This window comes from Mesoplodon densirostris, chromosome 20 (assembly GCF_025265405.1).
Source record: "Mesoplodon densirostris isolate mMesDen1 chromosome 20, mMesDen1 primary haplotype, whole genome shotgun sequence".
Lineage (NCBI taxonomy): Eukaryota > Metazoa > Chordata > Mammalia > Artiodactyla > Ziphiidae > Mesoplodon > Mesoplodon densirostris.
The window spans coordinates 42300737-42313972 of record NC_082680.1 but is presented as its reverse complement, the minus strand read 5'-3'; positions in this window follow the sequence as shown (position 1 = coordinate 42313972).

Sequence of the window (13236 nt, the reverse complement as noted above, 5' to 3'; positions counted from 1 at the left end):
CTCTGTGTCTCTATTTCTGCCCTGCAAACCAGTTCATCTCTACCATTTTTCTAGGTTCCACATATATGCATTAATATACAATATTTGTTTTTCTCTTTCTGACTTACTTCACTCTGTATGACAGTCTCTAGATCCATCGACTTCTCTACAAATGACCCAGTTTCATTCCTTTTTATGGCTGAGTAATATTCCATTTTATATATGTACCACTTCTTTATCCATTCGTCTGTCTGTGGGCATTTAGGTTGCTTCCATTACCTGGCTATTGTAAATAGTGCTGCAATGAACATTGTGGTGAATGTGTCTTTTTGATTTATGGTTTTCTCTGGGTATATGCCCAGAAGTGGGATTGCTGGATCCTATGGTAATTCTCTTTTTAGTTTTTTAAAGGAACCTCCATAGTGTTCTCCATAGTGACTGTATCAATTTACCTTCCCACCAATAGTGGAAGAGGGTTCCTTTTGTCCACACCCTCCCCAGAATTTGTTGTTTGTAGATTTTCTGATGATGCCGATTCTAAGAGGTGTGAGGTCATACCTCATTGTCGTTTGGATTTGCATTTCTCTAATAATTAGTGATGTTGAGCAGCTTTTCATGTGCGTCTTGGCCATCTCTGTGACTTCTTTGAAGAAAAGTCTATTTAGATCTTCTGCCCATTTTTGTATTGGGTTGTTTGTTTTATTAATATTAAGCTGCGTGAGCTGTTTATATATATTGGAGATTAAACCTTTGTCCATTGATTCGTTTGCGATCGTTTTCGCCCATACTGAGGGTTGCCTTTTTCCATTCCCGTTTTTTTAACCAAAAAAGAAAGAAAGCAAAGGAAGCAGAACACTAATGTGCGTGAAATATGCCTCTTGAAACTGTCGTTTTGAAATATGGACGTCTTTTGAAATTTTTGGTCGATATATGACCCCAGGATTTGTTTTCAGGGCAGGTGTCATTTACAGGCCTGCAATGATTTTGAATATCCACTGACCATTAGCGCTGGGATTAAAGCTGCTGTTGTGTGAAACGGCCACAAGGTGGCAGCAGTTCTCCCTTAGCAAATCTGGTTACTAGGGCAACAGAGCCTCAATGGAAGTCGTGTTCTAGATTGGAATTTAGAATGGAATGTGCCAGGAGAATGCCCCTCATGTTTGTCTCACTACTTCTTGTTCGTGTTTTTTTTTTTTTTTTTTTTTCTTTTTGCGGTATGTGGGCCTCTCACTGTTGTGGCCTCTCCCGTTGCGGAGCACAGGCTCCGGATGCGCAGGCCCAGCGGCCATGGCTCACGGGCCCAGCCGCTCCGCGGCATATGGGATCCTCCCAGACCGGGGCACGAACCCGTATCCCCTGCATCGGCAGGCGGACTCTTAACCACTTGCGCCACCAGGGAGGCCCCATTGTTCGTGTTTTTAATTTAATTTTTTAATTTTTATTACAGCAAGTTTGATGTCAACGTTTGGCTTGTTGTAGGTGTGCAAGATGTGGTTCTTTTACACATATACATATGTCTGTTCTTCCTGGGATCCTGTTCCCATGTACGTTATGACAGAATGTTGAGTAGTCTTCTCTTGGTATTCCGTAGGTCTTTCGTGATTATATATTTCATCTGTGTTTGTATATGTCTGTTAACCCCAAGATCGTAATGAATCCAATCCTCACACCTTTCCATTGGTGAACCATAAGTTTGTTTAATGAATCTGTGATTGCCCTTCTCCGTGGAAATATCTGCCCTGGTATCAATTTTTAGGTAACACCTATAAGTGATATCCTACGATATGTGTCTTTCACTTTCTGACTTACTACATGTCACGTGATTACCTCTAGACTCATCTACGGTGCTGCAAATGGCATTGTGTCCTTTTTTCCCTTGGCTAATATTGTGTCTTAGCGAGGTCCATTTTCTGCAATGTGATTCCCTGAGGGCTGAGGATTAGCTGACCTGGGCAGCCTGACCCTGCCGGCAAGCCCTCCACAGGTGTGCCTGGGTTGAGGTCAATATAAACAGCACTCCAGGCAGCAATAGCCCCTGCAGCTGTGCCTGACTCCATATTCTCTGCCCCGTCAGCAGTCTCGGGGCTGTGCTGGTGGGAGGGTGTGAGGGTCCACGGCTTTGTTGGTGGCCCGGTGTGAGTGGGGCTCTGCTGGACTTTCTGCAGGAGTTGCCAGGCTGCCACCTGTAAAGAAGAGGATGTGTCACCCATAACTTCCACTGGAATTTCTCTCCGGGCTGAGGTGAGGAAGGAAAAAAAGGAGTGGGGGCCGGGACAGGGGGGGTATCTCAGGCAGGGAAATGGAAAGCTTCCAGAAGAGCGCCCAGGTCCAGGACAATCCTGGCTGGCCTGTAGGCAGCAAGTTGGCCTGCGTGCTGTCGCTGGTGTGGCTCCACGGCCCTTCTTCTAGGTTTTCAAGCCCTTGTACATATTCAGGTGCTTTACCTGGTAAGGGTGGGAACAGTTCAGCAGCAGCTGGCCTGGGGCTCAGCTCACGTTTACTCACAGAGGCCTCGGCACCGTCCCCCAGCTTTGAAATGAGGACGCTGCTTGCGTGGGGGGGGTGGGGCTGCTGGCTGTATGGGAGATGATTCCCCACCTCTGACCAATTTCAGAATTGTTTACCACTGGAGCAAGTGCCTTGGTAGGGTTTTCCTCTGTATAACTCTTAGGTTCAGGTTGTTTTTCCTTTTTCCATTCCAATTACATTTTGTTCTTGTTTTATGTATTTATAGATATAAGCATGGAAATAATTCATTCATATAAATACATCTGTGTGAATGGAAGAACTTTCTTCTGTTTTTATTAATTTCATTTTTAAAAATTTTGAAATTTAATTTTATGTATTTTTTATACAGCAGGTTATTATTAGTTATCTATTTTATGCATATGCATGTATACAGGTCAGTCCCAATCTCCCAACTCATCCCAACACCACCACCCCATGGCTTCCCCCACTTGGTGTCCATACGTTTGTTCTCTACCTCTGTGTCTCTATTTCTGCCCTGCAAACCAGTTCATCTGTACCATTTTTCTAGGTTCCACATATATGCATTAATATACAATATTTGTTTTTCTCTTTCTGACTTACTTCACTCTGTATGACAGTCTCTAGATCCATCGACTTTTCTACAAATGACCCAGTTTCATTCCTTTTTATGGCTGAGTAATATTCCATTTTATATATGTACCACTTCTTTATCCATTCGTCTGTCTGTGGGCATTTAGGTTGCTTCCATTACCTGGCTATTGTAAATAGTGCTGCAATGAACATTGTGGTGAATGTGTCTTTTTGATTTATGGTTTTCTCTGGGTATATGCCCAGAAGTGGGATTGCTGGATCCTATGGTAATTCTCTTTTTAGTTTTTTAAAGGAACCTCCATAGTGTTCTCCATAGTGACTGTATCAATTTACCTTCCCACCAATAGTGGAAGAGGGTTCCTTTTGTCCACACCCTCCCCAGAATTTGTTGTTTGTAGATTTTCTGATGATGCCGATTCTAAGAGGTGTGAGGTCATACCTCATTGTCGTTTGGATTTGCATTTCTCTAATAATTAGTGATGTTGAGCAGCTTTTCATGTGCGTCTTGGCCATCTCTGTGACTTCTTTGAAGAAACGTCTATTTAGATCTTCTGCCCATTTTTGTATTGGGTTGTTTGTTTTATTAATATTAAGCTGCGTGAGCTGTTTATATATATTGGAGATTAAACCTTTGTCCATTGATTCGTTTGCGATCGTTTTCGCCCATTCTGAGGGTTGCCTTTTTCCATTCCCGTTTTTTTAACCAAAAAAGAAAGAAAGCAAAGGAAGCAGAACACTAATGTGCGTGAAATATGCCTCTTGAAACTGTCGTTTTGAAATATGGACGTCTTTTGAATTTTTTGGTCGATATATGACCCCAGGATTTGTTTTCAGGGCAGGTGTCATTTACAGGCCTGCAATGATTTTGAATATCCACTGACCATTAGCGCTGGGATTAAAGCTGCTGTTGTGTGAAACGGCCACAAGGTGGCAGCAGTTCTCCCTTACCAAATCTGGTTACTAGGGCAACAGAGCCTCAATGGAAGTCGTGTTCTAGATTGGAATTTAGAATGGAATGTGCCAGGAGAATGCCCCTCATGTTTGTCTCACTACTTCTTGTTCGTGTTTTTTTTTTTTTTTTTTTTTTTTCTTTTTGCGGTATGTGGGCCTCTCACTGTTGTGGCCTCTCCCGTTGCGGAGCACAGGCTCCGGATGCGCAGGCCCAGCGGCCATGGCTCACGGGCCCAGCCGCTCCGCGGCATATGGGATCCTCCCAGACCGGGGCACGAACCCGTATCCCCTGCATCGGCAGGCGGACTCTTAACCACTTGCGCCACCAGGGAGGCCCCATTGTTCGTGTTTTTAATTTAATTTTTTAATTTTTATTACAGCAAGTTTGATGTCAACGTTTGGCTTGTTGTAGGTGTGCAAGATGTGGTTCTTTTACACATATACATATGTCTGTTCTTCCTGGGATCCTGTTCCCATGTACGTTATGACAGAATGTTGAGTAGTCTTCTCTTGGTATTCCGTAGGTCTTTGGTGATTATATATTTCATCTGTGTTTGTATATGTCTGTTAACCCCAAGATCGTAATGAATCCAATCCTCACACCTTTCCATTGGTGAACCATAAGTTTGTTTAATGAATCTGTGATTGCCCTTCTCCGTGGAAATATCTGCCCTGGTATCAATTTTTAGGTAACACCTATAAGTGATATCCTACGATATGTGTCTTTCACTTTCTGACTTACTACATGTCACGTGATTACCTCTAGACTCATCTACGGTGCTGCAAATGGCATTGTGTCCTTTTTTCCCTTGGCTAATATTGTGTCTTAGCGAGGTCCATTTTCTGCAATGTGATTCCCTGAGGGCTGAGGATTAGCTGACCTGGGCAGCCTGACCCTGCCGGCAAGCCCTCCCCAGGTGTGCCTGGGTTGAGGTCAATATAAACAGCACTCCAGGCAGCAATAGCCCCTGCAGCTGTGCCTGACTCCATATTCTCTGCCCCGTCAGCAGTCTCGGGGCTGTGCTGGTGGGAGGGTGTGAGGGTCCACGGCTTTGTTGGTGGCCCGGTGTGAGTGGGGCTCTGCTGGACTTTCTGCAGGAGTTGCCAGGCTGCCACCTGTAAAGAAGAGGATGTGTCACCCATAACTTCCACTGGAATTTCTCTCCGGGCTGAGGTGAGGAAGGAAAAAAAGGAGTGGGGGCCGGGACAGGGGGGGTATCTCAGGCAGGGAAATGGAAAGCTTCCAGAAGAGCGCCCAGGTCCAGGACAATCCTGGCTGGCCTGTAGGCAGCAAGTTGGCCTGCGTGCTGTCGCTGGTGTGGCTCCACGGCCCTTCTTCTAGGTTTTCAAGCCCTTGTACATATTCAGGTGCTTTACCTGGTAAGGGTGGGAACAGTTCAGCAGCAGCTGGCCTGGGGCTCAGCTCACGTTTACTCACAGAGGCCTCGGCACCGTCCCCCAGCTTTGAAATGAGGACGCTGCTTGCGTGGGGGGGGTGGGGCTGCTGGCTGTATGGGAGATGATTCCCCACCTCTGACCAATTTCAGAATTGTTTACCACTGGAGCAAGTGCCTTGGTAGGGTTTTCCTCTGTATAACTCTTAGGTTCAGGTTGTTTTTCCTTTTTCCATTCCAATTACATTTTGTTCTTGTTTTATGTATTTATAGATATAAGCATGGAAATAATTCATTCATATAAATACATCTGTGTGAATGGAAGAACTTTCTTCTGTTTTTATTAATTTCATTTTTAAAAATTTTGAAATTTAATTTTATGTATTTTTTATACAGCAGGTTATTATTAGTTATCTATTTTATGCATATGCATGTATACAGGTCAGTCCCAATCTCCCAACTCATCCCAACACCACCACCCCATGGCTTCCCCCACTTGGTGTCCATACGTTTGTTCTCTACCTCTGTGTCTCTATTTCTGCCCTGCAAACCAGTTCATCTGTACCATTTTTCTAGGTTCCACATATATGCATTAATATACAATATTTGTTTTTCTCTTTCTGACTTACTTCACTCTGTATGACAGTCTCTAGATCCATCGACTTTTCTACAAATGACCCAGTTTCATTCCTTTTTATGGCTGAGTAATATTCCATTTTATATATGTACCACTTCTTTATCCATTCGTCTGTCTGTGGGCATTTAGGTTGCTTCCATTACCTGGCTATTGTAAATAGTGCTGCAATGAACATTGTGGTGAATGTGTCTTTTTGATTTATGGTTTTCTCTGGGTATATGCCCAGAAGTGGGATTGCTGGATCCTATGGTAATTCTCTTTTTAGTTTTTTAAAGGAACCTCCATAGTGTTCTCCATAGTGACTGTATCAATTTACCTTCCCACCAATAGTGGAAGAGGGTTCCTTTTGTCCACACCCTCCCCAGAATTTGTTGTTTGTAGATTTTCTGATGATGCCGATTCTAAGAGGTGTGAGGTCATACCTCATTGTCGTTTGGATTTGCATTTCTCTAATAATTAGTGATGTTGAGCAGCTTTTCATGTGCGTCTTGGCCATCTCTGTGACTTCTTTGAAGAAACGTCTATTTAGATCTTCTGCCCATTTTTGTATTGGGTTGTTTGTTTTATTAATATTAAGCTGCGTGAGCTGTTTATATATATTGGAGATTAAACCTTTGTCCATTGATTCGTTTGCGATCGTTTTCGCCCATTCTGAGGGTTGCCTTTTTCCATTCCCGTTTTTTTAACCAAAAAAGAAAGAAAGCAAAGGAAGCAGAACACTAATGTGCGTGAAATATGCCTCTTGAAACTGTCGTTTTGAAATATGGACGTCTTTTGAATTTTTTGGTCGATATATGACCCCAGGATTTGTTTTCAGGGCAGGTGTCATTTACAGGCCTGCAATGATTTTGAATATCCACTGACCATTAGCGCTGGGATTAAAGCTGCTGTTGTGTGAAACGGCCACAAGGTGGCAGCAGTTCTCCCTTACCAAATCTGGTTACTAGGGCAACAGAGCCTCAATGGAAGTCGTGTTCTAGATTGGAATTTAGAATGGAATGTGCCAGGAGAATGCCCCTCAAGTTTGTCTCACTACTTCTTGTTCGTGTTTTTAATTTAATTTTTTAATTTTTATTACAGCAAGTTTGATGTCAACGTTTGGCTTGTTGTAGGTGTGCAAGATGTGGTTCTTTTACACATATACATATGTCTGTTCTTCCTGGGATCCTGTTCCCATGTACGTTATGACAGAATGTTGAGTAGTCTTCTCTTGGTATTCCGTAGGTCTTTGGTGATTATATATTTCATCTGTGTTTGTATATGAATGTTAACCCCAAGATCGTAATGAATCGAATCCTCACACCTTTCCATTGGTGAACCATAAGTTTGTTTAATGAGTCTGTGATTGCCCTTCTCCGTGGAAATATCTGCCCTGGTATCAATTTTTAGGTAACACCTATAAGTGATATCCTACGATATGTGTCTTTCACTTTCTGACTTACTACATGTCACGTGATTACCTCTAGACTCATCTACGGTGCTGCAAATGGCATTGTGTCCTTTTTTCCCTTGGCTAATATTGTGTCTTAGCGAGGTCCATTTTCTGCAATGTGATTCCCTGAGGGCTGAGGATTAGCTGACCTGGGCAGCCTGACCCTGCCGGCAAGCCCTCCCCAGGTGTGCCTGGGTTGAGGTCAATATAAACAGCACTCCAGGCAGCAATAGCCCCTGCAGCTGTGCCTGACTCCATATTCTCTGCCCCGTCAGCAGTCTCGGGGCTGTGCTGGTGGGAGGGTGTGAGGGTCCACGGCTTTGTTGGTGGCCCGGTGTGAGTGGGGCTCTGCTGGACTTTCTGCAGGAGTTGCCAGGCTGCCACCTGTAAAGAAGAGGATGTGTCACCCATAACTTCCACTGGAATTTCTCTCCGGGCTGAGGTGAGGAAGGAAAAAAAGGAGGGGTATCTCAGGCAGGGAAATGGAAAGCTTCCAGAAGAGCGCCCGGGTCCAGGACCATCCTGGCTGGCCTGCAGGCAGCAAGTTGGCCTGCGTGCTGTCGCTGGTGTGGCTCCAGGGCCCTTCCTCTAGGCTTTCAAGCCCTTGTACATATTCAGGTGTTTTACCTGGGAAGGGTGGGAACAGTTCAGCAGCAGCTGGCCTGGGGCTCAGCTCACGTTTACTCACAGAGGCCTCGGCACCGTCCCCCATCTTTGAAATGAGGACGCTCCTTGCGTGGGGGAGGGCGGGACTGCTGGCTGTATGGGAGATGATTCCCCACCTCTGACCAATTTCAGAATTCTTTACCGCTGGAGCAAGTGCCTTGGTAGGGTTTTCCTCTGTATAACTCTTAGGTTCAGGATTTTTTTTTTATTCCAGTTACATTTTGTTCCTGTTTTATGTATTTATAGATATAAGCATGGAAATAATACATTCATATAAATACATCTGTGTGAATGGAAGAACTTTTTTCTGTTTTTTTTTTCAATTTCATTTTTTAAAATTTTGAAATTTAATTTTATGTATTTTTTATACAGCAGGTTATTATTAGTTATCTATTTTATGCATATGCATGTATACAGGTCAGTCCCAATCTCCCAACTCATCCCAACACCACCACCCCATGGCTTCCCCCACTTGGTGTCCATACGTTTGTTCTCTACCTCTGTGTCTCTATTTCTGCCCTGCAAACCAGTTCATCTCTACCATTTTTCTAGGTTCCACATATATGCATTAATATACAATATTTGTTTTTCTCTTTCTGACTTACTTCACTCTGTATGACAGTCTCTAGATCCATCGACTTCTCTACAAATGACCCAGTTTCATTCCTTTTTATGGCTGAGTAATATTCCATTTTATATATGTACCACTTCTTTATCCATTCGTCTGTCTGTGGGCATTTAGGTTGCTTCCATTACCTGGCTATTGTAAATAGTGCTGCAATGAACATTGTGGTGAATGTGTCTTTTTGATTTATGGTTTTCTCTGGGTATATGCCCAGAAGTGGGATTGCTGGATCCTATGGTAATTCTCTTTTTAGTTTTTTAAAGGAACCTCCATAGTGTTCTCCATAGTGACTGTATCAATTTACCTTCCCACCAATAGTGGAAGAGGGTTCCTTTTGTCCACACCCTCCCCAGAATTTGTTGTTTGTAGATTTTCTGATGATGCCGATTCTAAGAGGTGTGAGGTCATACCTCATTGTCGTTTGGATTTGCATTTCTCTAATAATTAGTGATGTTGAGCAGCTTTTCATGTGCATCTTGGCCATCTCTGTGACTTCTTTGAAGAAACGTCTATTTAGATCTTCTGCCCATTTTTGTATTGGGTTGTTTGTTTTATTAATATTAAGCTGCGTGAGCTGTTTATATATATTGGAGATTAAACCTTTGTCCATTGATTCGTTTGCGATCGTTTTCGCCCATTCTGAGGGTTGCCTTTTTCCATTCCCGTTTTTTTAACCAAAAAAGAAAGAAAGCAAAGGAAGCAGAACACTAATGTGCGTGAAATATGCCTCTTGAAACTGTCGTTTTGAAATATGGACGTCTTTTGAAATTTTTGGTCGATATATGACCCCAGGATTTGTTTTCAGGGCAGGTGTCATTTACAGGCCTGCAATGATTTTGAATATCCACTGACCATTAGCGCTGGGATTAAAGCTGCTGTTGTGTGAAACGGCCACAAGGTGGCAGCAGTTCTCCCTTACCAAATCTGGTTACTAGGGCAACAGAGCCTCAATGGAAGTCGTGTTCTAGATTGGAATTTAGAATGGAATGTGCCAGGAGAATGCCCCTCAAGTTTGTCTCACTACTTCTTGTTCGTGTTTTTAATTTAATTTTTTAATTTTTATTACAGCAAGTTTGATGTCAACGTTTGGCTTGTTGTAGGTGTGCAAGATGTGGTTCTTTTACACATATACATATGTCTGTTCTTCCTGGGATCCTGTTCCCATGTACGTTATGACAGAATGTTGAGTAGTCTTCTCTTGGTATTCCGTAGGTCTTTGGTGATTATATATTTCATCTGTGTTTGTATATGAATGTTAACCCCAAGATCGTAATGAATCGAATCCTCACACCTTTCCATTGGTGAACCATAAGTTTGTTTAATGAGTCTGTGATTGCCCTTCTCCGTGGAAATATCTGCCCTGGTATCAATTTTTAGGTAACACCTATAAGTGATATCCTACGATATGTGTCTTTCACTTTCTGACTTACTACATGTCACGTGATTACCTCTAGACTCATCTACGGTGCTGCAAATGGCATTGTGTCCTTTTTTCCCTTGGCTAATATTGTGTCTTAGCGAGGTCCATTTTCTGCAATGTGATTCCCTGAGGGCTGAGGATTAGCTGACCTGGGCAGCCTGACCCTGCCGGCAAGCCCTCCCCAGGTGTGCCTGGGTTGAGGTCAATATAAACAGCACTCCAGGCAGCAATAGCCCCTGCAGCTGTGCCTGACTCCATATTCTCTGCCCCGTCAGCAGTCTCGGGGCTGTGCTGGTGGGAGGGTGTGAGGGTCCACGGCTTTGTTGGTGGCCCGGTGTGAGTGGGGCTCTGCTGGACTTTCTGCAGGAGTTGCCAGGCTGCCACCTGTAAAGAAGAGGATGTGTCACCCATAACTTCCACTGGAATTTCTCTCCGGGCTGAGGTGAGGAAGGAAAAAAAGGAGGGGTATCTCAGGCAGGGAAATGGAAAGCTTCCAGAAGAGCGCCCGGGTCCAGGACCATCGTGGCTGGCCTGCAGGCAGCAAGTTGGCCTGCGTGCTGTCGCTGGTGTGGCTCCAGGGCCCTTCCTCTAGGCTTTCAAGCCCTTGTACATATTCAGGTGTTTTACCTGGGAAGGGTGGGAACAGTTCAGCAGCAGCTGGCCTGGGGCTCAGCTCACGTTTACTCACAGAGGCCTCGGCACCGTCCCCCATCTTTGAAATGAGGACGCTCCTTGCGTGGGGGAGGGCGGGACTGCTGGCTGTATGGGAGATGATTCCCCACCTCTGACCAATTTCAGAATTCTTTACCGCTGGAGCAAGTGCCTTGGTAGGGTTTTCCTCTGTATAACTCTTAGGTTCAGGATTTTTTTTTTATTCCAGTTACATTTTGTTCCTGTTTTATGTATTTATAGATATAAGCATGGAAATAATACATTCATATAAATACATCTGTGTGAATGGAAGAACTTTTTTCTGTTTTTTTTTTCAATTTCATTTTTTAAAATTTTGAAATTTAATTTTATGTATTTTTTATACAGCAGGTTATTATTAGTTATCTATTTTATGCATATGCATATATACAGGTCAGTCCCAATCTCCCAACTCATCCCAACACCACCACCCCATGGCTTCCCCCACTTGGTGTCCATACGTTTGTTCTCTACCTCTGTGTCTCTATTTCTGCCCTGCAAACCAGTTCATCTCTACCATTTTTCTAGGTTCCACATATATGCATTAATATACAATATTTGTTTTTCTCTTTCTGACTTACTTCACTCTGTATGACAGTCTCTAGATCCATCGACTTCTCTACAAATGACACAGTTTCATTCCTTTTTATGGCTGAGTAATATTCCATTTTATATATGTACCACTTCTTTATCCATTCGTCTGTCTGTGGGCATTTAGGTTGCTTCCATTACCTGGCTATTGTAAATAGTGCTGCAATGAACATTGTGGTGAATGTGTCGTTTTGATTTATAGTTTTCTCTGGGTATATGCCCAGAAGTGGGATTGCTGGATCCTATGGTAATTCTCTTTTTAGTTTTTTAAAGGAACCTCCATAGTGTTCTCCATAGTGACTGTATCAATTTACCTTCCCACCAATAGTGGAAGAGGGTTCCTTTTGTCCACACCCTCCCAAGAATTTGTTGTTTGTAGATTTTCTGATGATGCCGATTCTAAGAGGTGTGAGGTCATACCTCATTGTCGTTTGGATTTGCATTTCTCTAATAATTAGTGATGTTGAGCAGCTTTTCATGTGCGTCTTGGCCATCTCTGTGACTTCTTTGAAGAAACGTCTATTTAGATCTTCTGCCCATTTTTGTATTGGGTTGTTTGTTTTATTAATATTAAGCTGCGTGAGCTGTTTATATATATTGGAGATTAAACCTTTGTCCATTGATTCGTTTGCGATCGTTTTTGCCCATTCTGAGGGTTGCCTTTTTCCATTCCCGTTTTTTTAACCAAAAAAGAAAGAAAGCAAAGGAAGCAGAACACTAATGTGCGTGAAATATGCCTCTTGAAACTGTCGTTTTGAAATATGGACGTCTTTTGAATTTTTTGGTCGATATATGACCCCAGGATTTGTTTTCAGGGCAGGTGTCATTTACAGGCCTGCAATGATTTTGAATATCCACTGACCATTAGCGCTGGGATTAAAGCTGCTGTTGTGTGAAACGGCCACAAGGTGGCAGCAGTTCTCCCTTACCAAATCTGGTTACTAGGGCAACAGAGCCTCAATGGAAGTCGTGTTCTAGATTGGAATTTAGAATGGAATGTGCCAGGAGAATGCCCCTCAAGTTTGCCTCACTACTTCTTGTTCGTGTTTTTAATTTAGTTTTTTATTTTTTATTACAGCAAGTTTGATGTCAACGTTTGGCTTGTTGTAGGTGTGCAAGTTGTGGTTCTTTTACACATATACATATGTGTTCTTCCTGGGATCCTGTTCCCATGTACGTTATGACAGAATGTTGAGTAGTCTTCTCTTGGTATTCCGTAGGTCTTTGGTGATTATATATTTCATCTGTGTTTGTATATGTCTGTTAACCCCAAGATCGTAATGAATCCAATCCTCACACCTTTCCATTGGTGAACCATAAGTTTGTTAATGAATCTGTGATTTCCCTTCTCCGTGGAAATATCTGCCCTGGTATCAATTTTTAGGTAACACCTATAAGTGATATCCTACGATATGTGTCTTTCACTTTCTGACTTACTACATGTCACGTGATTACCTCTAGACTCATCTACGTTGCTGCAAATGGCATTGTGTCCTTTTTTCCCTTGGCTAATATTGTGTCTTAGCGAGGTCCATTTTCTGCAATGTGATTCCCTGAGGGCTGAGGATTAGCTGACCTGGGCAGCCTGACCCTGCCGGCAAGCCCTCCCCAGGTGTGCCTGGGTTGAGGTCAATATAAACAGCACTCCAGGCAGCAATAGCCCCTGCAGCTGTGCCTGACTCCATATTCTCTGCCCCTTCAGCAGTCTCGGGGCTGTGCTGGTGGGAGGGTGTGAGGGTCCACGGCTTTGTTGGTGGCCCGGTGTGAGTG